General features: G+C 36.0%; 2 protein-coding genes and 1 pseudogene across 3 annotated transcripts in view; 2 read left to right on the forward strand and 1 right to left on the reverse strand.

Moving 5' to 3' along the window:
- LOC109071181 (solute carrier family 35 member E4-like) overlaps window positions 1-27,172 on the forward strand; it is a 224,911-nt gene that overhangs the window by 91,068 nt on the left and 106,671 nt on the right. The window lies entirely within an intron of this gene.
- The window catches only part of sftpba (surfactant protein Ba), a 226,829-nt gene that overhangs the window by 34,376 nt on the left and 165,281 nt on the right, over window positions 1-27,172 (reverse strand). The window lies entirely within an intron of this gene.
- Window positions 11,179-27,172, forward strand: part of LOC122138669 — a 32,666-nt pseudogene continuing 16,672 nt past the window's right edge.

The raw sequence follows: 27,172 nt of genomic DNA on the forward strand, positions 1-27,172 counted from the left end.
TATAGCAAGATCACAGAAAGAGACGTGCCTTGAGACAAGCAAACCATATAACCCCCACAATGACAACACAAAGTCAGCACTGGCGTACAACTTCAGTCAGTACACGGTTCATTCTGTGAACCCAGGACATCTCTAAAGCTTAAATGCTGGGGCGTCACGGTCCCAAAATGTGCTTAAACGATATACAACTATAGATTGGACAATAAACAGGACTATCCATAGGCGCCTGCAGGATTCTTCTGGTTTGTTTTTTTTGTTTTTTTTTAATAGGGGACCAAATGATCAGGAGCGGGCAGAACGAATGTGTCACACATTTTAAACTCAACAAAATGATAAAATACATAGGCTCACAGATGAAAACAGAGAACAAAACAGCATTGGATGAAGTGGATTAGAGCCCTGCACGGGCCTCAAATATAGGCCCTAGCCAGCTTTTTTTTTTTTTTTTTTTTCCCAAAATAATTGCTCATACTACTGGTTCAGCTATTGAAACAGTTTCCGTTTTTTTATGTACCATGGACAAAGTGCGTATGGTTTTTTTATTAAGTTTTTTTATAAAGTTAATATAGAAAAACGTTTGGAGCCATTTTTAGTCGTTAAATGTAGCTAGTATATTTGTGTGTGTGTGTGTGGTGGTTTGTTTTTTTGTTTGTTTCAAGTAAGGACCCAAGCGGCCAGCGGTATAATCATGACTTGCCCTACAAATTAAATGTATATATAAAACAGTTCACAGCATATCACAATGTTTTGTTTTAAATGTCTTAACCTTATATAAATGTTGCGCTGTTAGACGCATATCCAATCATTTGTGGCTGAGAAGTGGAACCTGAAGCGGCTCTGCCTTTTCTTTTGGACACTGGAGGCGCCAGCGCAATCACTTGCAATTTTTTTCTAACAGTGGAAACAACTAAAAATACGCGTCATTTTTGCTCCATAAAGGTTTAAGAGTAATACATCATTCTAAACTCTAAAGGGTTTAGTTTTATTTGTTGTGCGCTCACAATATCAACAAAACACAACACAGTCCTCGAGTCCCTGAACAAGGACGCCGCTTTCAGTGATGAACCTAAAACTCAGTGAAATTGCCTCACAGACATGATTATATTATATAGATATATACATATATAGAGCCTATAGAAAGCTTTTTTTTTAAATTACTACTTTTAAACGAAAATAAGTCAAACGCGGAAAAATATAAATTTTTTCATTATGTAATCCGGTTGCATTTCTCACTAAAGGGCACAACCAATGAGGAGATGGCGCGAGTCATTTTTTTCATCACCATAATCGATCGATGTCTTATAGTATGATTATGATTTGTGTTTTTATTTATATAATTTCTACCATTTAAACAAATAAAACACAAATAAATGGCATTTACTACTTTTGGTCCTATAATTGTATAGCTAACTTATATTTTTCGATTTTTATGTTGCTTTTGTTTTGAATACCTTAAAATTTAAAGGTTTGCTGCAATTATTTCTAATATGGGGAATGATTTATTAGCCTTTTTTTTCACGCTGCAAATGCTTTACAAACAGCTATAGAATTACTTTAATTGCATTTCCAGACGACCTTAAAGTACTTTGGCACTTTACATTTTTATGGGTAAACTTGGAATGTAATAAATTGTCATGAATTCAGTTGTATGCCCATTTGTAAAAATGTCCAACAAAGTTAATTGTTTTACCCCGTATCTCATGAAAGTGCATATAGCAACGCTTTTCTGCGTCTATTACCTCTTAATATGCAGAAATTGACCTTTGGCATGCAAAAAGACTGGTAAATTCATAATTAATGGCATGGCTGGTATCTGGTTCCTGTGCACTGAAGATCAGAGCCAGATTCTCCTCATAACTGAGAAAACTTTCTGCGTGTAGCCGAAACCAGTGGGCAGCATGAGTGCAAACACCGCAAGTACCTCTGAAAAAGTTTGATATTTTTATTCTTTCGTAACCTATTCAAGTTTTTTCAAGAGTAATTGGACTGGATGCGATCAGACATTTCACAAGATCCACTTCACGCTATCACCAACCGAGGGTGAAATCTAACGGCTTACATTGCTTAAACTGAATACTGCTTCACACGCCACACTCAAGGCCATCGCTTCGAAAGCACCTGTCCAAATTCAGGCCAGAAATGACTCAGTCCACCATGTATTTATTAGCAGGTTTAAAACAAAACAACACATATTTGTTAACTTGCTCTAAATCGGGAAAATTGTTTGGGAAACGAACACAAGACGAGTCCTCCTCATTCCTCTTCAAGGTTGAGAACCCTTACACGACCTCCTGAAGATATGGGGGCTTAAATAATTAAATTTCGCCCAAAACGTACTTATTCTAACCACTAAATAATAAGATACTACAAATAAAATGAAAAAAAAAAAAGTTAATTCTTTAATTTTTTATTCTGACCAACAGTGGCATATTCGCTATAGTGACTTTCTTATGTCATACAAGGATGAAATGAAACAAAAACATTATGGGAATATACTGGATACGGATAATGCAACTATATTAAATAATACATTTTCATATTGGTAAAACTGAGTGCTTCTTTTTTCAGTATATTGCAATATAAGCATTGGACCATGTGTGGAGATCGAGCTTTTGCATTAATGGGGCCAAGACATGTTAGAATGAGCAGACCGCTACATATTACATCTGCTAAATCTCTGTCAGTGTTAAGAATCTCTAACAGTTCATTTTGTGTGGGCAGCATCTGACAGTTAAACCTTATAGGTGGTGTATATGTGGATTGTTTGTTTGTCATATTCTTTCTGCAAAACACTGTGGTTAACCCAGGTTTTTTTTTTTTTTAGAAGTAGTAGTGCTATATAGTAAACAAACAAACCAAAATCTGTTATTAGGTTTGGACTCGAACATAGAATATTTCATTAAAAAAATGAAAATTCTGTCATTCACTCATCGCGGGTTGTGTTCACAATCCTTTTTTGACAGCTGCTGGTCATCATTTACACACGAGCAGGCAAAGAGCAGTTTGCACATTCTGCTTAAAATAACTCCAGTGGTGTTCCACGAAAATAAGTCCATACTGCGTTGAGAAAAATGCTGACAGAATTTCAGTCATAAGTGTTCAGTCAGTTTGTTTTCTGCAATGTGATATACAACATATGTCTCATTAGTGAACAAATGTCTATTAGTAAAATATGATCCCTCAAGCCTTCTTGTTTCATATACTCATATACCTTGAGTGATAAAAAAGCTCTTGAAATCACAACCCCGAAGGAGCCTCAGATTAGAGAGCGATTACATGGACAGTTTGAAATTTTAAATAGTTCAATCTGATAGTAACGTTGTATAATAAAAAACTTCCTTGAGGTTTGCCTTCGCTTCGTCAAGAAAATGCAAGACGAAAAAGAAAGAAACTTCCTGGTGGTTAAAACAATGCAATTTAAACAAACTTGAAACTGAACTTGATATGACCTGAATCATGAAAAAGTATTATGGAAGTAGAATTAAAAAAAAAAACATAAATGAAAAGATAAAAGAAAAAAAGCCCAGACTTTGTGCCCAATAAAAAGTGAGGCAACTGGACTCAAAAAAACAACACCCTGATAACCACAGAAAAATATGCTATACAATTGATACTAATCATAGTTTGATAAATGAAACCATTAGGTACATTAAATATCTTGTTACTAGTAGAGCCCTTGTGTGTACGTGCAAAGCATGTTGTTTTCATGAAACTGTGCTCGCACTACAAGAAACAATTAGCAAAGGATTGAAACAGCAAATATCAGAATGCATTTTGTAACATGCTATTTGAAGCCAAAAATAAACTCTGCATGGGGTAACACCAGAACGTCTGGCTCCTAAAAAAAAAAGATATCTATTTTGGAAAAAATAAAAACCTGTACAGTCCGGATGCTGATAAATAGAGTTGGAAGCGGAAATGTTTCATGAGCGTTTACCTGGACATCTTAGATCAGAAAGATTATTTAGGGTTCACTAGGCTGTTAAACTTTTTTCATCATTGTTGGCTGTCCCTCGCCAGGAGACATTTTTAATTTCTGATATGTCAGAAAAACTAAAAGAAACCATAACAGTAATTTACATTCCCACCCAAAAGTTTACAAAAGGTTACCCATGCAACTGAATTTCATTCACTCATGATCTTGAAAAAACTTTTCTCTAAAGGTCTCACTTAAATTTTTGAGTTAAATAAAAAAAAAAAAAGAAGAGAATCTAGCTTTGTGGAAAATACAGATTGCATTTGTATGCTATGAATAGGAGTTTTTAATACAACTTTAACAAAATTTTATGTTAATTTTGTTTTATTGTTTGAGAGAATGTATCAGAGCTGAAGTCTAAGAGCAGAGAGAATATAAAATAGTTTTGATATGTTTAAGCTGTTTTGGTCACTACAAACTTCCCATATGTCCTATCTTCCATTTTTTCTTGAAAGACCTTTATTTTTAAACTATGGAAAATAGTTGTAATAAAGAATGTTCAGTGTGTCCCACACTTTTTACACAGGCCACTTGTGTTTTGCAAACATTTTATCTCATGGTGAATATATAACTTGAATATTACATATATATTTTTAGAAACCTTTTTCTAATTTGTTTATATCATGCATTATCAGCTATTATACCAAACTTCATAATGCATTAATTTTTAAAAGTTTAATGTTCAAATGTTTAATTCATATATCATATAAATTATTCAGCTTATAAAATATTACTGCAGTATATATGCAGTGCAAATAGAAGTAATAAACCAGTTTCACCAAATAAATAAAATAATTCTGTCATTCATTTACATATCGTTCCAAAACCTGTATTTCTTTTTTCCGCCTGGATTCACAAAACACGATATTTTGAAGAACATTGGGAAACGAAAACAACATGGGTGCCTATTGTCTTCACTGTAAACACTGAGCCATGTCCCTGTAAATTAATTTTTTAGTGTTCCATGGAAGACAAGAAAAACATACAGTTTTGGAATGACTTTAGAGTAAATAAATGATGACGGAACTATTGTTCCTTGCATTTCCTGTAAGTGTGAGTAATGAAGAGTAATCAGTGGTCAGATTGTCACCTCAAATAAATCAATATAAACAAACACCACATATGGAAATGCACTTGTAAAAAAGGAAGAAGGAAGTAGTAATAAATGTTGCACCCGCCTGTGACTCCACAGTGATGCTTTAACGATGGGGGATGAGGATGGTTTAAAAAGCCCACGCCACTCCATTCACTCAGTACAACACACTCAGAGCCTTGAGTCCAGAAACCAAGAGGACAGAGACCTTGTTACTTCAGGTGAGAAATGCAAATGTCTGAATCTTCTTTTTAAATTATGTGTTTTTCCTCTAACGTTTTAATTGAAAATTAGGCTTTGTTTTAAAAACTGCTAAGTTAGATTAAATGCTATTTTTATACTGCATGCATTTTATTTTAAATGTTCATTATTTTTAATTATTGAAAAAGTTAATTATCATATCTATTTTTTAACTTTTAGTTAGTATCTGGTAATTTTGCCTATAAAATTATTTGAAATGCCATAAACAGTGAAATTAGTCATGAACATAATGTTTTTTTTATGTGCTCATTCTCTAAATGACTCAATATGTGTTTCACGAGCATGAATCTTTACACTTTTTGTTTTTTGTGGTGGGATGCTGTTTTTTGCCACTTTCATTGGTCGGTAAGTTTACGCAATCATCATGCAATCAAAAATTAAACTCTGCTGATCAATCACACCAAAACATAAAAATAAAAAAAAAAATTCTGGTCCAAGAAATTTGTGCTTTCATATTTAAGCGTCTCCTAGTGTACATCCATCTTGATCCAGTTTCATGAATACCTATCACTTATTACGTTAGAGCTTGCTGCTTTTTGTTAATCAGGGAACAGGCATATAAATATCTTATAAGATCAAAGGGTGTGTGCGGGGGGGGGGGGGGTTTTTATTACAGGCTTCACTAAATTAGTCATTATTAGATTGTACTTGGATATTACATATTAGTATACGGTTTCTTTTTATTTTAGCAGAAGAGGGAAAGTCCTGGGAGACGTTTCATCTAGATTCAATTGGGGAAGAAAGAAAATTGTTGGATGCAGATTACAAGTATTCTCGTGTGAGAGTGAGTAACTTTCTAAGAACGGTTGCAATATCCGGTCTTCCAGCCCAGTTATTGATCTACTTATTTTTATAAATCTTCCCTAACTTCAGGTTGAGCAAGGGTGCGCAGAGATGTCATCAAGCCTTCGACAAGCTACGTTCCTGAAACAGCCAGCTAGAAAGACGCGAGAGGCCGTGAGAGCCGCAGCGCTACATGGTGCAGACACTAGGCTGATCAGTGGAGACAAGCCCATCATGTACACAAGAGGTCCATCAATTGTACAGTATGAGACGCATGTTGAAAATCTTGCAGGACTCAGACCATCTATCACTGTCGGTGTTTAGATCAAGACGGTTCATATATGTTTCTCCTAGATGCTGAGGGAATCCAGATGAGTAACCATGAACGTCTGACAGGCCGTACAGCTCAAACCGCGCACCCATCTTGTAGGACAACACCCCTCATAAACAAAATAGAGAACTATCAAAAGTGTCTGAAAAACCGGTCAGTCTTTCCTTACTTAATTCATGGCAGTTTTTTTCAAAGATCTCATTATACTACTATGAAATGGGATTATCTGCACTCAGTAGGCCCTATTGCAGGACATTATAACGTACGCATAATAACTTATTGAGTGGTAAATTTTAATTCAAAGTATTAAATGGATTGCCACCGTATTGAGACAAATGGGTAGGAAAGCCCGCACTACACCTACCCCTACCATACCCGATACTATAGTGCAACTTTACTTGGGATTATTTCCTTCATTTTCATTGAAAAATAAAATGCTTTTCTGATTGTGAGTGTTATTTTGAAAAGTGATTAAAAAAAAAATTAATTAAACAGTTCGAAGTCCGGCCTTGAGCACCTCAAAATGAGTACGGAGCACACGTTTTACCATCTGCACCACATGAAGCTGAACGGCATATGTGGCTGTTCCTTTTGTAATGTTGGGCCTAGCCGATTCACCACATTCGTGGTGGGAGGTAGGGGAAATTTCGGGCCTCTGACCACCCCATAACTGGGCATATTGCACTTAGGTGTAAATCGGGAACTCCATGAAAAATGTAGTTGTATAGTTTTGATAAACCACTAGTATTGTAACTGTAATACTTAGGATTTGATTTATACCTCAAATCATACAGTTTGTAGAGGATTTATTTTCAGCAGGTAGATGGCATAGTAGAACAGCTGAAATAAAAAAATCACATGACTCAGACTGAATTTCATTACATCTATTAAGCTATTGTTTTTGGTTCTTGGTAAAATAAAAAGGGCAGGGGGAGCTCAAGGCCATATGCAAAAGCGAGGACTAGATGAGACCACCTAAGAATCAATAGTCCACTGACTCTGGGCAGTGTCTCTCTAAGCAACTGTTGTGGTTACAAGGACAGGTTGGGAATAATCTCTGGGAAAACAGCTCTTGCAGATTTTTGTAATCCCAGTCTGAAGCCCCCCGGGGGATTAATCCGACTCCTCTCTATACCTTACACACAAAGACCCTGCCGTTGAGCTCTTTTACACTGACTTGAGCTTCTGGACTGAGGAAAAAAGAACAATGGTGTGCCCTTTCCTGTAGTTTTGGCTTTGGAATTAGCAGGAGATTGCCATTGTATCCTCTTATTGATTTATTGACTGAATCACTGATAATTTACCCAATGCACAAAAAATTTTTTCAGGAAGAAACAGCCGTAATTGTGTTGTACCATCTGTTTAGTATAACCTCTGCCATGGCAGGCAAAAATAGTGGCCCATAACTAAACCTGAAATATGAAGCCAAAAACCTGCTGTGACCCATGCCAAAAAAATGCTATTTGAATGAATTAAACTAAATTGTGTTGCAGATGTAATGGCAATATTGTTACTTTTGGACCAACAGAACACTTAAACAAAATGACTGTTAAAATTGTTAATATACTGTATAAGCATGAAATTTCAAATATGGATTCTGTAACCGACTGAATGTAAAAAATTATTTGGAACAAAACCAAACAATCTTGTACACTGGCAATAAAGTATGTCTTATAAAAACAAAACAAGCTAAATCGTCTCTGGCATCTTTTGTGTGATCAATAAAAATGTAAGGCTTGCAATATACCTTCTTATTAAAAATATAACAAAAATCCAATTTAACATTACCTTTATGCAAATACACAAAATAGCACAAAAAAATTATCATTCACCCATATGTGTAAAAAAGGGTATATCTGTATAAATATCCATTTTAAAAATAAAATAAAAAACATATTTATAAAATAAACATTAACTTGGCATTATTTACACTGCGTTCCAGATTATAATGCAAGTGACATATTAATAGGATTTCGGTACAGTAAAGAGTCAGATTTTCATTGTGTGTTTTTCACATATTTTAGATAACTGGTATCAATCTCAGACAGATTTGGTCAATAGTTTTTCAGGTCTTCTTAGTTAAGTGGAAACGCTACTTAAAGAGGTTGTTCCACATTATTAAGCAAGTCACAGTTCTCATGAAATATGGTGAGGAAGAAAGTTCTTTCTGAAGATGAAAAGTATGAAACAATGCAATGTCTTGCAAAAGTGATCAAAACAAAACAATATTTTCACGAAAAAAAAGCCCCCAAAAATAGAAATTATTGAACTGTCAAAAGATTTGTGAGTGACTTTAGAGCACAGGAGATCTTGGTCAGATAAAAAGAGTTATTAAGGAAAGTTTCTGTCAAACAATGAACTGTATTGTAATGGCAGCTGTAAAAAAGCCACTGCTGAGCAGCAGACAGGTGTTTGAAACTACTGGAGTCTCAAGATCCTCTCCATGCAGACTGGCAGTTGTGTGTAAAGCTGCGTTTCAGTCACTGCTAACCAAACCTCACAAAGAGAAACCTGCACATTGAAAATGTGTTTCTACAGCCACTGTGCAGGTTTCTGCATTGTTTCATACTTTTCATCTTCAGAAAGATCTTTCTTCCTCACCGTATTTCATGAGAACTGTGACTTGCTTAATAATGTGTAGGGTTCAAGTAGGGTTTCCATTTACCTAAGAAGACCTGGCAAACTATTGAGCAAACCTGTCTGAGATTGATACCAGTTATCTAAAAAAGATGTGAAAAACAACACAAACAAAAATCTGACTCTTTATTGTACCAAAATCCTATTGATATGTCACTTGCATAATAATTTGGAACGTAGTGTATATTGTTTAACAAATAAGATTTTTTTTTAAAGAGGATCACAGACTCAAAGCTAACATCATTTGCAGCTTCCTGGCCTTTTTCACATTTGTTCTTTTTAAAAGGTTAGTTTACCCAAAAATTAATTCTGTCATTAATTACTCACTCTCATGTTGTTGCAAACCTGTAAAACCTTTGTTTATCTTCAGAACACAAACTAAAGGGGTCATATGATGCTGCTTGAAAGAACATTATTTTGTGTATTTGGTGTAATGAAATGTGTTTATGCGGTTATAGGTTAAAAAAACACATTATTTTCCAAGTACTGTACATTATTGTAGCTCCTCTATGCCCCGCCTTTTTGAAATGGGTCGATTTTTACAAAGCTCATCGTTCTGAAAAGCGAGGTGTGCTCTGATTGACCATCTATCCAGTGCATTGTGATTGGCTGAATTCCTCAAGTGTGTGACGGAAATGTTAAGCCCCTCACCATACTGGGATGCCGAATCCCAGCAGGATGAGACAAAAACAATAAAACCCATTACAAACGAGGATTTGTTGCATTCAGTGGGGACATAATTACTGATTATAATGACTTATACTGTCTTTTTACGCGTTGCGTTGCATATCGCGCTGCGTGAACATAAAACCATGTCTGCATTTGTGATCAGAGAAATGACAAACAACAAGCGCTACTCTACACTGCTCAAAACTCACATTTGAATCAAAAGTGGCAAATTCTTTAAATATGAAAACGTACTTACAGGCTGTGAGTCGGAAGCACCAGACTGTCCTTGCAACGTTTGAACTGCCCCACTTTATAGAAACAGCCTTTGTGCACAGACGGTATTGTAGGCTACTGGTTCAGGAAACAGCCCTCATCCTCCATAAAATGTGCTGCACACATCTGAATATTTGGGTTGAACTGTTCTGGAACAGTGTTGAAATACAACTTTACCACTGATTTCTAGTTGTGTCCTCTTTTGGAAGGCCAAACAAAGTAGTTTTGCTTTCACAATGAAACACACAGCGTCTACACAATATGGCGGTAAGCGGTGGCAACAGAAAGAATAAAAGTTACGCCTTCTTTCTTTTCGTTAACATCTGGGCAGCATTATGCAAATCTTCCCACACAGTGACGTAGACATGTGGGGGCATGTTTAAAAGAGGGCCTGGATGAGTCTTAACTTTTATAAAGAATATCTCTTTGGGTTTGAGACTTTAGTCTTTTTAACTTTAGGGATCTTATCTATTCACAAACAGCTTGTAACACTCCAAAGAGAAAGGAAAACTTGAAATCGCATCATATGATCCCTTTAAGATATTTTTGATGACATCTGAGAACTCTCTGACATGCATTGACAGCAACAGAACTTAAATGTTCCCAGGTCCAGAAACGTATCAAGGACATTGGTAGAACAGTCCATGTGACATCAGTGGCTCAACTTCAATTTTGTGAAGCTACGAAAATAGAACAATTCTTCCACCATTTTGGAGAATACCACGACGCATGCATCGGGGTACTCTCCAAAGTGGTGGAAGACATTAACTCGGGGAGAAGAAATGTTGAATAAATTATGTTATTTTTGTTTTCTTTGTGCACAAAAAGTATTCTCGTAGCTTCGCGAAGCTGAAGTTGAGCCACTGATGTCACATGGGCTGTTTTCCTGTTGTCCTCGATACGTTGTGGATCTGGGAACATTTCAGTTGCGTTGCTGTCTATGCATGGTCAGAGAGCTCTCAGATTATATCAGAAATATCTTAATTTGTGTTCCGAAGATGAACAAAGGTCTCACGGGTTTGGAACGACATGAGGGTGAGCAATAAATGACAGAATTTTCATTTTTGGGTGAACTAACCCTTTAAACGCATGCCTACGATATGTATTTGAGCCGAGGCCATCGTGAGAAGCGTGTCGAAGCTGCAGTACTGCATGTGACCGAGTGGCAGAGCCTGTCCCTTCACTCTCATCTGTGTGGGCAAACGCGTGCACGCGCACTTCTCTGGCAGGGGCGACAGTCGCGCGCTCGCCATAGAAAACAAAGCTATCCGTGCGCTTCCATTACAAACCCAACACACAGCTCTCTCTGCATGCACACCCAAGATGGGTTTGCAGCTCATCTGAGGGCCTTTGAAAGCGGGGCCTGTTGCGAGGACAGCCAGCCAGCTGAATTCAGCGAAACGTTTCGGTTTTACCCCCGGACTGCTTTTGTTTCTCTGCCGCGACTAGCAGCACAGCCACAATCATTGTCATTTCTGCTGCGAGCTGCCGAAGGAAAACACATCGCCATGTTGTTATCGGAGGGGGCTCAGTAAAGAAGGCGAGATCGTGAGCGTGTGGAGGAGATAATCTCGTCGTTAGAGCCGAACCCGAGTCCTCAGCCGCTGCTGACTGATTGACTGACATGGCGGAGCAGAGCTACTCCTGGTGAGTGCCAGCAGCAAACATTACCATTCACACACAAAACACCGACACCCAGCGCGCTCTTTAACGCTCATATAGCCACTGTCAGCGTCTAAAAGGTGGGTTTTTACCTCAGTCTCGCTGTTAGCACGGCAGCATTGCGCTCCGGTGTAGGTTTGAGTCGTATTTTGGGTCTAATGCAACGTTAGCCCATTAACGTTAGCTCTCTTGTATATGGGGTTGGCGTTTTAATCTCAACCACCGTCAAGCCAGCCACTCGTTTAACCCGTTTTACCTCACAAATCATTTATTTACAATCCTTCTGCTATTAATAACGCATATTTCCCGTCGTGTGTGTGTCTGTTTATGTGGTTGATTCTGTGGCGACACAAAGGGAAATGCAGTGCGCTAACGTGCTAACTCCACCAGTGCAATCTGAAACATTATTACATCTACATAATGTCATTGATTTTATCATTATGTCGTCGTTTCTGGTCAGAAGCAGTGTTGTAGTAGCAGATTGGGTCGTGCTTGCGGTGCTTTAGCTCATTAGCTGCTCTAATCCAGTCTTTAAGGAAGAGAGCAGTGTGTTTTGCAAGATGTGCAAGACTTCAAAAGCTCAGGGAGCTGACTACCTAGACAACCGGTTTTAGCGTCAAATAATTCCGAATGTGATGCCTTCTAGGTAGACAGTACGCTAGGGTTTAATGTGTAAACAAGATATCCAACTCTAGGGTGATATGAATGATAGCAGATGCCTCACTTTTTACCTGAGTCAGGTTTTCAGTGATATATAGCTGGAGATAAATTGCAAAAATATTGCAATGTATGAAATGTTATATAGACCACCAAGAATTGGGCCTATATTGAGAGGTTATCTAAATATTTATTTTGTGTGTATATATATATATATATACACACACATTTATCATGATTTGTTTTGTGTATCATATGTGTAACATTTAAAACACAAAATAATTCATATTATAAACATTTTTGTTGAGAAGTATATGTAATACACTGTATAAGTAATATATTATATTTAGTTTTTAGTACATTTATATATTTCTGTTTAAATTATATTTAAACAAGTAAATTGTTGTAATCAGATATTACTTAATATAATATTATTATTTAACACATACATTATTAGATTAAATCGTGCTATTAAAACATTATTCTATTATATAGTTTATATTTTACAACATTTGATTGTTGTTGTGTCATTTGTTTATTTTATATATTTATTATAATTTACCATGGAAATAACACTCACTTGAGGACTTTAGTAAAATTTTATTTAGATTTTAGATTTTTTTAATCATTTGTTAATTTAATAGTACAAGGTTTACACAAAATAAAACCGAATAAAAACAAAAATATGGCAAATAAAATCTTGTATAATTTTATGTATTTTTGTGTTTATTTTGTTTTTAAATGTAAAATGTAAAAATTTTAATGTATTTTTCCAATTCCATTTTTGCCATGAAGATAGCACAAGATGCTGACATCTAAGGCAATAAAAATAAACAACTATAACTAACATGAAAAAATAAATACACCACCTCAAACACAAAAAAAAAAATTAAAAATTAAATACATAGATTAAATGATATATATACTATGCTTATATAATTATGTATTATAAAATTTAAAATGTATTTACAAAAAAAGTTTGAAAAAAGCGTTCAGAAGTTAATCATTGTTTAAAAAGTAAATAGTGGAGTCTGTATATCTGAAACTGAACATTTTTTTCATAACTTTCATCTGAATTTCACTTATGTAGTTATCCCAGCTCAAGTCAATGAAAAGGACTTTCCAGGAAGTTTGACTGGTGTGTATTTGTTCATAACCGTCTGCATCTCTAATATCTCTGCTGGGCAGTATTGAATGGCGTTTACTTTGCCTGAAGAATCATGGTATTTTTGAGCTTAAGTTGTCAGCCAGGAAATCGCATGATTTGCCTGCAGTTGTGTGTTTAGCAGCTCTTGACTAAAGCAGCTGAAGTGGAATGGCATGACTGTACCCTTGACTTTATCAGTGAACTTTAACACTGACTTATACCTGCTACTGTAATGTACACAAATATATTAAACACATGTACACAACAGCCGATATTTATGCAGTGACGTCATGCCACATAGCTAGAATTCTCATTTTTAGAGCAGACGGAGTAATATGCATTTAATTGTTGACCTCACGTGCCATATGTGAACAAGTAATTATCTGACACTAATCCATTTAAATGAACAATGTCAGCTAAGCAGCATTAATAGGCTGTTGTCTTCATTCTGATGAAGTACGTATACTTTAATCAATAATATTCAAAACGTATTAGCTTTGCATATGTAAAAGGGCACAAAATTTGGTTGATCTTTGAAGTTAGTATGTTAGTTCTTTTAATCCTGTTTTTTTTCTGCGTAATCAAACCATGGGTCCTTCTGCCTAGAATACGTCTGTAATCTGTAGCTTAGCAAATGTTCTTGACTCTCCCATTCACATATGACTAATGCTCACAGAACACAAGTGTGACAACATTGCAGTAGACTGTTGACTATAGTGGACCATTTTTGCCTCTAAAAAGGCATGTCTGGGATCTACAGCATCTCAGATTTTAAGATGTGCTTATTTGAAAAGAAATTATTTATGAATTTTGAACTAGTGAGATGGAATGAGCAGAGCTTTTTGTTCTTGCGCTTTGTCTAGATGTAGAACTGGCTAAATGTTTTCCAGGGTTATGTTGATAGTGGGAAACCACAGTGGCTGGTGAATATATGTTAAAGGGGTCATATGATGCTGCTAAAAAGAGTGCTATTTTGTGTATTTGGTGTAATGTGTTTATGTGGTTTAAGGTTCAAAAAACACATTATTTTCCATGTAAAGTACATTATAGTTTCTCCTCTATGCTGCACCTTTCTGAAATGCATCGATTTTTACAAAGCTCATCGGTCTGAAAAGTGAGGTGTGCCCTGATTGGCCAGCTATTCAGTGTGTTGTCATTGAGAGCCAAGGCGAGCTGACTGATGTTTTCAAGTACGCTGTTGTTTGCAGAATTACCGGAATTGCGTTGTCCCGTCCGCGGGAGATCACACTCCCGAGTCAAACTCACGAAGTCCAAACTACCAGCATACTTGGTATTGAGAAACGCACGCAGACCTACGTCACCAGATTATTTGCTAGGGGTGTAACGATACACCAATGGCACGGTTCGGTCCGGTTCGGTTAGGTTTGCTTGGGGGCCGGGTTCATGTCATTTTACCAGCAATGCTAAGGAACAATAGATTCACTTAACTTAATAATAACAACAAAAATAACTTGACTTTTTCTTTATTAACTTTGGCTTCACATTTTTAGTGCAGTCAGCATACCCGAGTAAACAAAAATGAAATATATTACTCCAAGACGAGTCAAAAATAAACACTGGCTTTCATTGTCCTTCCACCATGCAAGTGGATTTGACTCCTGGAAGAGTTGGCACTTGCCTATAACGCTCAACCTCTTCTTTCACCATTTGATATGGAGACTTGGATTCACGCCTGTTTTAGACTTCTCCTTACTTTTATATTTTAGACATCCATTAATTAGTGATGAAACAAAATTGAGACTGTCACAAGCTTGTCGCAAAGCAACGACAAAAGTAATTATCATAAATGTGACAGGGGGAAATAGTAAGGAGATATTTAAATTGTTTACTAATAAAGTAGTGTTTTCTGAGTCTGTGTCGCAAGGATGAAGTTGCCTGACTCGCTATCATTAGACGCGCCTTTAGAGAGATCTTTACGGATTATGATTATAATGAAAGAGTTTTTGTTTTGATTTTTTTTATTTCGTTAAGCAGACATTTAAAGCTTTCTATAGATATATTAATTACGTCTGTGAGGCATGTTTTCACTTAGTGTCAGTTCATTTTTGTATGAGTTATGAATGATATCCGTCATTCTCAACAACGGAAAACGGCTGCATATCTAGTGCCATGAAAACACCTATTGCCAATTGTTTGAGCACGGTCAGAGTTAGTTTGTAGCTTCATTCTGAATGCAGTGGGAAAAGTTTCCTGTTTTTGATGCTTCTTACGTGTGCCGCTAATATCAGTGTTGGGGTGTTGTCTCCGGAGACGCACTTGCATATTAGACGTGTTTCCTGTCGTATAAGTGAGTTTTGAGAAACAGTTACGACAGATTGTGTGTGCTTTGTCTACAACACAAATTCCATTCCTGTAAATGTTCCCACACAAGAGACTTAATCGTCAGGGGGATCTGCAATCTCAGGCGGAGCAGCCATCCTGCATATACAGTAGTAACCGAGTGTGACGCTCAGGTTGTTAACTGCTCACTCCCAAGATACGTGACATAACGTACAAACAGTAACTTTGGAATATAATATTTAGAACAGCATTAAAAAAATTCGTATTATTCGTTACCAATACAATTTAATCAAATGTATTGAAAGTAGGGATATGCCGGTATCAAATTTTCCTGTTGCGATTAATTGATAATGCTTTTGTCACGGCATACGGTATTATCACGGTATTGAAATTTAGTTTTAAAAAAGTGGTCATAATACAGTATAACAGGTTAAATAACTTTTTTTCTTATAACAAAAATAACTGAACATTTAAATACAATAAAGCAATACAGAAAAACTATATAAAGTTAAAAGTTTTACACATTAATGTGCAAAAGAACTATAAAGACCAATAGGTATCACTTTACAATAAGACATCATTAGTTAACCTTAGTTAATGCATTAACATTATGCATTAACACAAGTCAAGTTTATTTATATAGCACATTTTGTACACAATGGTAATTCAAAGTGCTTTACATGAAAGAAAGTAAAAAAAAACATGAAGAAAAATAACCTCAAAAATAAACCAAGCGATTTAAGAACTTTGAAAATGATTTAAAAATTGACTTAAAAAGAATTTAAGACTGTTTAAAAATAGAAAATGATTTTTACATAAAATATAGTGCAATACATAAAATATAGTGTTATCAGTTCGGACATCGCATAGTTCTCATTCAATAAATGCACAGCTAAACAATGAGCAATAGCTACATTTGCTATAGAAGTTATTAATCTTTGTTAAAAAATACAAGTATACAAGTCTAAGTTCATGTTAGCTCATTAAATAACACAGTTGCAACTTTCATTTTTAACAATGTGTTATTAAATATTGGAATATCTAAGATTAATGAATGTTCAGAAGAATTTTTCATTGGCATTCTGTTAACTAAAGAAGCCCTAATGTAATGTGTGAATGAACAATAAAGAATCAAAACACTTTCAAACAATATCTAGGACATGTTGTAGTCCAGATTAAGAAACAAAAAAGGTTGAAAATAAATAGCCTATTAAATCTAAATATTAAAGTATTTGGCTCTGTGATGAACACCATAGCAAATCCACAAATCTGAATGGCTATTTAAAATTATTTAAAAAATGGTTTAGAAAGTAGCAGCTGCTTTATTAATGGGGTTTACAGGGTAAGGGCAGAAGTTTAGCGCCATCTGCTGTCAGAGAGTGAATGTGCTTTCATTCAGCGTGTCTCTCACATGTTCCACCCGAGCGGCAACCTCCCGCTCTCTCTCGTGAAGCGAATAAGGAAGTGACTAAAACTGTAATTCATCGACTGGCCGCTTGAGGCTGGCTGCAAAAGGGAGTCAGTTCCATAGACTCCCCATGTTAAAATGGCCAACTTTACAGCAGAAAAAAACATGTTTACAGCCTGGTTCAAAAAATGATTTTGGTCTATATTGCTAATTTTGCCCTTCATGACAACTGTGAGGGGGGTGGATTTTTTTATAACTCATCCGTTTAAATTATATTAAGCCTTAAAGTTCTGCATAATTAAGGGCGTGGCCACGTGAGTGACAGGTGAATTGCCGCTGCTGACAATGTCGTCGAGCTAGGTGGGCGTGGCTTCAGCAGCCAGCTCCCACCTTTTTGCCCATTTTCGATTTTACGGGAGAGTCACGCGCTGCCAAGATGGCGACGGCCCACTCTGCACACTTTGAGCTTCAAAACCGCTATTGAGGAGTCTATGGGTGACGTCACGGACACTACGTCCATATTTTTTTACAGTCTATGGTTCCCCCATGTGCTTCTCGTGCTTGTTTACATCAGAGCGCATGCTTCTTTCAAGCAGCATACAGCGTGTTGTGCATTTTGAGCAGTTGATGGGAAAAATATTCTTTAAATGCATTCCAAATTCTGAATAATTTGTAATATTTAATTATTCACGGTATTTAGGAGTGCCCATGATAACAATACCGTGCTTATTCATTACCGCGATATATCGCATTACCGAATACTGGCACAAGTCTAATTGAAAGAAAATTGTTTAAATTAATAGATTAGTTAGTTAGAGATAAGTGACATTAACCTCAACAATGGGCAGCAGGAGGCGTGAGTACCGCGGTACGCCACGAGAGTTCCGCGGTTCGTATCGTGGGTGTTGTATCACAATCTTTCGGTTCGGTTTGTGATATCGTTACACCCCTAGTAAATATGAACATGGATTGACATTAAAATGTAGTAATTACACCATACATGCATATTATTAAAGTCTACTGTGTTTCATAGTCAACACATGGCTTTTTGGCTAAGTTTAAAGGGAAAGAGCATTTTTAGATAAATAAGGCAATAAGATGGCACTCGTGGAGGAAGAAAGTTCTTTATGAACGGCAGGATTGCTTGTAATATTTTTAAAAAAAGGAAAGGCAGTAGAGCGGACTATTTCTGTCAATGGTAAGTTTGTGATAGCATAAGAAAAGAAGTTTAACTGTTTTGTACTGTACTGTAAAAAAAAAATAATAACTACAATGCTTAAAAAGCATTTTACAGTGAAATTTTTGGATTTGAAATCAAAATAATGGATAAATGTTGTATTTGTGCCTTTTTTTTTGTAAACAGCTAAGGATCAGTAGCGGACTCTTGTGTGAAAGCACAGTCCATGCTGCTACCCCTCTCACAAGAGTTATCTAAGAGGGGAATTGCCCCCATTTTCAAAAATTTAATTCAGACCCTGAATAAATTTCGAAAAATGCTGACTGGAGTATCACTATATATAGTTATAAATTTATAAATTGAATTCTTTGAATGAGGGCTGGGCGATTTAATAGACAGAGCCGTAGTTGACTGACAAGCTACACAATATCGCGTTCATTATCGCAGATGAATCGCCTTCGGTAATGAATGTGATATTGTGTAGCTTGTCAGTGAACTACGGCTCTGTCTATTAAATGCCGCTCCATTTGAAAGCAGCTGATGGAGATGTAGCGCTAATCAGGAAACCGGCTTTACTGACGAAATGCGCGTGAAAACCGCATGCGATATATCGCCCAGCCCTACTTTGAAAGTATCGGTATCGGCAGATACTGCTTTCTGTGATCGGTGATCGGCCTCAAAAATCCTGTTGTTAGAACCCCTACTGTTTTTGTCTGACGTGAAGATATAATTATTTCACTTCAAGTGTGCATTTTTGCTTCTGTACACCAGTTTTCTTATGTCAATCTGAGACTTTTGACAGGTCACCCACCATAGAGTAAATTGACCCACCATAGTACTGCACAACAAGTACCAGCAATTTTAGAAAGTCGAAGACATAATTAGGGCCCTATGATTTCCGTGATGCGGAAAACGCGGACGGAATCACGGAATCCAGTCATAAAAACGGAATTCACAGTTTAACACGGAATGTCACAGAATTTGTCAAATTTTGAATTTATTAATCAAAAGTAGGTCATGACACTTAAATCAAGTCACTTCAAAAGCATTTGACCGTTTGATTTGAGTAAAACTAGCAACATATCACATACACAGAACTGTAAAGGTATTCACGGCAAACCATCAAAATAAACCTGTCGGGTTTTTTATTTTTGAAGTCTTTTTCAATAGAATGTGCATCTACTAAGAATCTACTACTACTAAAATAGGCTATGAAACAAACATTTTTTTAAGGAATAATCACACAGCATTTCTTCCATGTTTTCATTTTAATAGTAAATCCCCTTTATTTGGCAAAAAATAAAGTTTGCTTAATTTTCAATAATTAAAAGATAAATGAAATTGTTTTATGCCTTCATCTGATAACCAGAAAAATTTAAATACACAACACAGAATTTCTGAGAAAAAAAAATTTCACAAGGCTACTTTACTAATAAAAAAAAGGATTAAATTAGGTTGTTTTATGCATTCAAATAATTAGACATGCTAAAACACAGAATCTGGTAACAACAAAAAATATGGTGAGAAAAAAATAAAACATTTCATAGGGCCCTAAAACATGTAATTTTTGTTAAACTTTTATTAAATTATTGTGAAAATGTATACGTTTCATGGTTTTAATTAAGACATGCTTTTTTTGATTAATAAACTTTAACTATTAAAAAGAAGTTGAGAAAAATTAAAATAGAAAAAACAGAATTCAGAAAAATTAAAACAGAAAAAATGGAATTTTGAAAAAAATAAAACAGAATTTAGGAAAAATTAAAACTGATTTCATAGGGCCCTACATAATGAAATGTATCCAACATTTTTGTAATGCCTTAGTAAGCTAATAGTGTGATGAAATGGGTCATGTTAAAAGTATTTATAGTTGAAGCTGGGTTCTGAAACATATTTCACAATTATTCAATTAAATTACAATCTCAGTTTAATTTGATTTGGATATATAACTGGTAATATACATCAGATAATGCTATACAGGAAGCCCTGTCATTTTCTGTGTTACTATAATATTAAAGGGTTATTAACAACTGATTTGAATAAAACATTTACATTAAGTTGAGCACTTTATTCAAACATTATTCAAGCATTAAATATTGAAGAATAGGTTAAGTAAAAATATTATACTTCATAAAATGCATATATTTAGCAAGTGCGCCTCTCTAGAGTTAACTTTTTGAGATAAATATCAAGCTGTGGTCATTGAGTGAAAAGTTCAACCTTACGTGACTTTTTTTCAGTCTTTCTGTGGTTGAAACTCTTATTGAGCAATTATATGAGACATTCAGCAATCTGTCACGACACAGAGCTTCAAAAGAGTACTTGTTTGAATTGCATAATAAAATTGACAAATTTTGAAAGCAGAGACCTTGTTTCATATCTAAAGTAACAAAGCTTATTGCAGTTATTGGAACGGAGGCACAATACAAATAATGTTAGTGCAGTTTTGTACATGCATCGACTGAAAAGGTCATAGACTTAAATGTTGGTTCTTGGGATTTAAGAGTTCGTATCGGTTCATTAAAATGAGAATCTATTAAAATCGATATTTTCAGCCCAGCCCTATTGATAGTCTTTTGCAGATCTTTCTCATAGTCTTCTTCAAGAAGCCAGCAGTTATAATTTTCAGTTCATTAACATGTTAGACTTTTCAGTGCTTATGCATGTTGTAAGGTGTGTCATTCAGAAGAATGCTGTTAATTTAAGCTCAGGTAACTTGTATAATGCGACTTGTGGCGGCAGATGATGTCACGTTAATTAGCATATTTATGACGTCGGGTTTGCGTTCAGCACCTCAGATCTGTTCTACTCTCTGAACTTTCACATACTGTATACAACTGAATGCCCAAAATAGCCCTTCACATTTTTTGTTGTCATGCATAAAACAAATATAAATACATTTTAATTGTATTAATATAAGTATTAATTGTATTAGTCACTCTCACTTTACTCCTTAAATCCGGATTTATAAGAGTGACATAGTCTGATAAAATCCACATACATCTAACTGTTACACTAAAGAGTGACTATATGCAGTAGGTTTGGCTATATTACTTTTTTTTGACTCATGCAGCGCACTGCCTGCATCTGAGTAACAAACTGTGCACATTAACAGACGAACTATGTTCATAAGCCCAGACAGTCAGTAAGCGACAGGTGCTTGGAAACGCCGTTTTATACTCATTTACTGACGAGTCTGCTGCGGTACGGCCAGCTGAACGCGCTGCTTCTCTCCCGCTCACTGCACAGAACAGATGCCGAGAGAGACGACACTGCACTGGGAAAGTCAGACCTTGCGCTCGCAGGGCAGCAATGCCGAAATCTTCCAACTGAACAGAACCATAGCTAAGGTTTATCCAAAAAAGTCGCTAGGTTTGTTAGTATGTACCTTTTATGGAAAAAAAGTTGCTAAAAGGGTCTGAAAGTTACAATATATAATGCTAAAGTCATGCTCGTGTGTGTGAGACACGGGAGCTGATGGCAGGGGCGGTGGTTATTTGTGGCGGTTAATGTGGATATTGTGGTGGGCCGTCACGAATTTTTCAATGTATGGGAAACCCTGTATCAATATACTTAGATGTTGCAAACGCATCTGAAAAATAATGGAGCACACAGAGTGAGCTGCTGCAGAAATGTACACAATCCAAGTTGTCCAAAACACAAATCTAAACATGAGATGTGCTTTAAAATAACTTCTGAGTTTGTGGCTTGCCCACCTGTCAGATGTGTGAGATGTTTAATGCATTTGAGATGTGTTTTCCTCAGAGATTTAATATTCTCAGAAAATTTTAGAAAGTTATGTATGTATTTTCATTTTGCCTTACGGCTCACAGTAGAGCGAGCATCCAGTTAACTTGACAGAGCTCGCAGAAGGAGTGTCAACAAATGCATGTGTGTCAAATAGACAGTGCAACAATTCTGACTAGGAGATATATTTTGCATCCAAAAGTGGAAGCACTTAAAAATCTCTTCCCCTATTTTACAACAACACCATAATCTGCTATACAAAGGCTTATCAGGAATTCACGGTTTCATAAAATTAAATGGAATTTGTTTTTTTTTACCCCTTCTGTATCAAAAAACTAACCAAACCGTGACTTCAAAACAAAGTACGTACAGAACTGTTAACATTTCTTAATGCATGTTTTTGATCTTATTGTATGCAATTTGCCAGTGTATGTTCATAACCTTTCATTAAAACATAATAACTGAAACTATGGGTTACTGGTTATTTTAGAAGTCTTTTATGCTCATCAAGGCTGCATTATTTTATCAAAAATACAGTAAAAACAAATATTGTGTTATTAACGAGAATACTTTTTGAATGTGAAGAAAACAAAGATAACGACTTTATTCAACAATTTGTCTCCTCTGTGTGTCTCCGCATCACCGTAGCGCCATTTTGGAGAACATCCGCTGAACGTTTCATTGTTTCTAAAGGAATTAAAGCCACAGCTTCACTGCATATGGTTGCCAGGTTGACAAAGATAATTAGCACATTTAGCAGATATTTCCATCTTCGTATCGAACACAGCACTAGTGTGAATATCCCAAATTTCTGCCATAATTCCATGGTGCAGTGAGTGTTACTACAGTAAATCCATGGTAAATGATTGCGATGTGTGAATTGAAAAGCCTTCTGACTGTATCGTTGCACACAGTGTTTCTCCTGTTTGGCTTTAAACTAGTTTAAATCAGTTTGAACTTTGATCCGAGCGGTTAAATGGTCTATGTGGCGCAATTCAAATGAGTTGTGCTGTTTCGTACCACTTTTGGTGCATAAACATTATATCGAACATTTATCGAACTATTCATATTGTTTTATCTAGAAAAATTATATCGCGATAATTATCGTTTTCGAATTATCGCCCAGCCCTACAGGTGCACATGCAAAATTTTCTCAAGGAAGAAGAATCTCTTAATTAATGCTGTAAAATATACATGAGAGTCAGTTGGTGCTACATTACTATAATATTGAAGGTTAAACAGATTTTTTAGGCTATACAACTGCTTAAATTACACTTATTGAAGTTTTTATAATAAAAGTTACAATTACATACGAATATTTCTACTTTCGTTTTTTTTAAATATAAACATTTAAATGGTGGCTGTCATAAAAAATATAAATATGTTTTTTTTTTCAGAGGTAAATGTGACATCACGTGACTTTGTTTACAAGCCGTTATATTGATGTCTTTGCGCAGCTGAAACACAGATTGAGTGATTACATGAGACAGGATATGGATTGTAAAGTTATACTCTTTCTTTTAACTTACCTCTGGATGTTTTGTCATGTTTATTTTGTGCTGAAACTGGTATTAATGTGGAGGAGATAATCAGTTCACGTGTACTACGCGCTGCCGCGTCTGTTGAACTGAGGCGCTACAGAAGCGATCTGTCACTTTACATTAAACTACGCGCTGCATGGGTTTTTTTTGTTTTATTATTATGGTCCCCTAGGTGCAATTATAGTATTACTATAGTTTTTTTTTTTTTAAAAAAACTTTTAAAATGTAGTGCATTATGACATTTTCCACACTGTTTCTCATCCTTTGATTCAAACAGTCTGTTTTTGGGTTGTTTCCCCTTTAAGAGTTCAGTGTTAACGCCCACTGTTATGATTGGCTAACGACAGTGCCTATGGATCAATTATTAACACCCCCAGCCAGAACATTTGCGGATTGAGCGTAACTGTGTTAGTAGCAGGTGATTCCATGTACGATGTCGCGTTTTCATTGGTCAGTCGTTGAAGCCTATTTCTGATTGGTTGTTGCCGTTTTGACAGCGTTTATGCCAAGAGCAAAGAAAGAGAAAGAATTCGAAGAGAACGCACGGGACACAGTCTAAGCACATACACGCTTACTTTAAGCGAAGAGGAGAGATTCGCGATTGCACTGAACAGGGTTTAAGTGCAGGCATACTCTCTGAGCGAGCCCAGAGAAAATTCTTACAAGAGCAACGTGTATCTGAGAGCGCGCGCCCAGTTATTCGCGCGCGAGCAGAGAGATTCGCGCTCGCACATTATATTAATATACTTTCGCGCTACAATAATGCACTCTCGACATTTGACAGGGAAATAACACCATACTGCGTGGCATTGTAATTTTCCTGTACACAGAACCACTCGCTGTCTGTCGACTGAATACTTGTGAGGCGCGCGGCGCGACAACGATACGAAATGAGCGTAGTTGTCTTGTGCTGGAGGCGGTCATATGCAAATGGTTGGAACGTCACTTCGCACCATGACGTCACTTCGCACCGTGGATCCAGAATGAGCTGTATTTAGAGCTTGATTAAATAAATGGCTTGTTTATAATGGGGAGGACGTCTTAAGCTATGAAACTTGCAGGACGTTTTAATGGTACAAAGACCTCTTATATTCCAAAAGATCAAGGCAAATTTGGTTTTTCTCATTTCATGACCCCTACAGAAGCGATCTGTCACTTTACTATTGTTTAAATACTGCAATACAATGGAAAGAATTTGAAATCTGAGACTTTTTCATATTAAAAGTAGCAAAGCACAATACTTATTGTGATATATTGGATGGGACGTGCCCTTCAATGTTCCGTCCATTAACTGAAAACAAGCTAGACTAATCGATTCTTGGAATTTAAGAATTGATATTGTTTCGTAAAAATGAGAATCAATTATAATGGAGAGATCAATATTTTCTACCCAGCCCTACCTTGCAGTAATTTTGAGTATGCTCTTTTGTATCATCCGCGCCACAAGTGATTTATGACAAAATTTTAATTTTGGGGTGAAGTATACCTTCACACAATGATACAGCGTTTCTTTATAGGAATGTAAAGACACACAATGATACAGCGATGCTAAACAAATCGTGATATATTTAGGGGTAGGTCTTTATATAAATGTATGTCTGAGGGGAACTTACTGATGGTATTTAGATGGTATTTTTTCTTTTCATCTTGCCTCTGTATAAGTCCAGCGCTGCTTTGTAAACCAAGGAAACGCTTTAAGCTCCACCTGCTGGCAGAGAGTGAATCTGCATCTCGTTCAGCTCGTCTGCTGTTTCTGTTTCATGCAGATATTTTTTATGTATAGTTTCACAAAACTGAAGTCAAACCATTCTGTTTTTGCTTCAAATTTCGAAATTATAAAATCTAATTTAGATTAAAAACTGCTCATGTTGCATGTATCTTTGTTTGGTTCAAGATTAAAATGCAATGGTTGCCTCTAATTTTAAATGGAAAGAGCACAGACAAAGCCTTATTTTGTTTATATGAAGAGATTTCTTTTATTTGTGTCACTTATTTATTAGATTTGGGGCTTGTTTTAAAATTTCAATTTAGTTTTATTTACATTAATATTATATTTAAACTGCCATTTAGCAGACACTTTTTATCCAAAGTGACTTACAAAGGAGGAGAATAGAGGCAATCAAAACCAACAAAAGACCAATAATATGCAAGTGCTATATTAGTATATTATTATAGTGTTATATTTCAATTTCACAAAGAAACGTGCAGCATTTTGTCCAAGCAATAATAAAAGGACACATTTAATTTATAATTTGTCTAAAATCTAATTTCGTTAAAAAAAAAGTAGCGAATCGAATCGTGAAATCAAAATCGAATTGAATCAAGAGTTGAGTGAATCGTTGAGCTTAGCGCTGCTTTGTATACAGCCGTTACCGGAGAAACCTCTCTCTCCTTTTCTAATAGCGCCTCCGACTGGAAGAAAAATAATCTGCATATTATTATATGGGGGCAGGGGAGTGCCGCCACAAATAGAGTGCAAGGCTGTGAGAAACGCTGAGAACATAAACCTGACAATGAAATCGTTAAACAATTGTTAGCCTATAGTTAGTGCTGATCCTCAAATCTGACTGGACAAGAGACTTTTTCTGTTGAGATTTCACGTGCGCTTCCTAGACAGGTTATCAATGCAGTTTTTGGACAGTCTTTAAACCATTCATTCAGCTACACGTTCAAAAAACGCTGATTCATTCAAAGAGAGATGTAATGAAACTAGCTGTAGAAAGCATTTTAACTTTTAAAGGCATCGATGCTAAGACAGAGATTTTGCTTTCCTTGGACATGACAACCTATTTGTACAAATATACATGACTCGGCCTGAAGAACAGACGCAGGTAATCGCACGCGCTCAGTCGATCTCTCTCTCATTCGCTGTCTGTTTAGGCTTGTTAAGTGCAAATCTACTGAGCCTCTGTAAAAATCAGCATGGTACACATTATCATTACTAACTTATTTAATATTCAGTACACATGCACAAAGTGTAAAACGAGAAAGGCCTAACCTTACGCAAAAGAAAACGCAAATATCGCGGTTGCTGCCCCGCACCATCCGAATCATTCCTAATGGATAAAATCTTGCAGTTTTAATTGTGCTGGATGTCTTGGTTCTCTCAAATACATTATTGAAGTGAAATTGTTTGTGAATGCATGTTGACTTCAAGGGAAAAAGAAGCACTGGGAATCTGTTTGTTTTGGCCTCAGGTAGACAGCATGTGTTCAGTAAGAAGATCATTGTCAGCTGTTTACTAATATGACAGTAGCCTTGTATTTAATCTAATGTGAAAGTTCAGACAGAAGCACTGCTCAAATTTCTATAAATGTTTTTTTATGACAAACGTCATAAGATGACTAACTAGTGGTAGACTTATGATGAAAGATATGGACTGACAGCTGAGCGGTTGAAGCCTCAAGCAAAGCACTTAACCCTAGATTACTCTAGGGTGACTGCAGTTACGGTTAGTGCACTGTAAACCACGTACAAAAAAAGCCACTGAAAAGTGACAAGTAATGAAT

This window comes from Cyprinus carpio, chromosome B10 (genome assembly GCF_018340385.1).
Source record: "Cyprinus carpio isolate SPL01 chromosome B10, ASM1834038v1, whole genome shotgun sequence".
Classification (NCBI taxonomy): domain Eukaryota; kingdom Metazoa; phylum Chordata; class Actinopteri; order Cypriniformes; family Cyprinidae; genus Cyprinus; species Cyprinus carpio.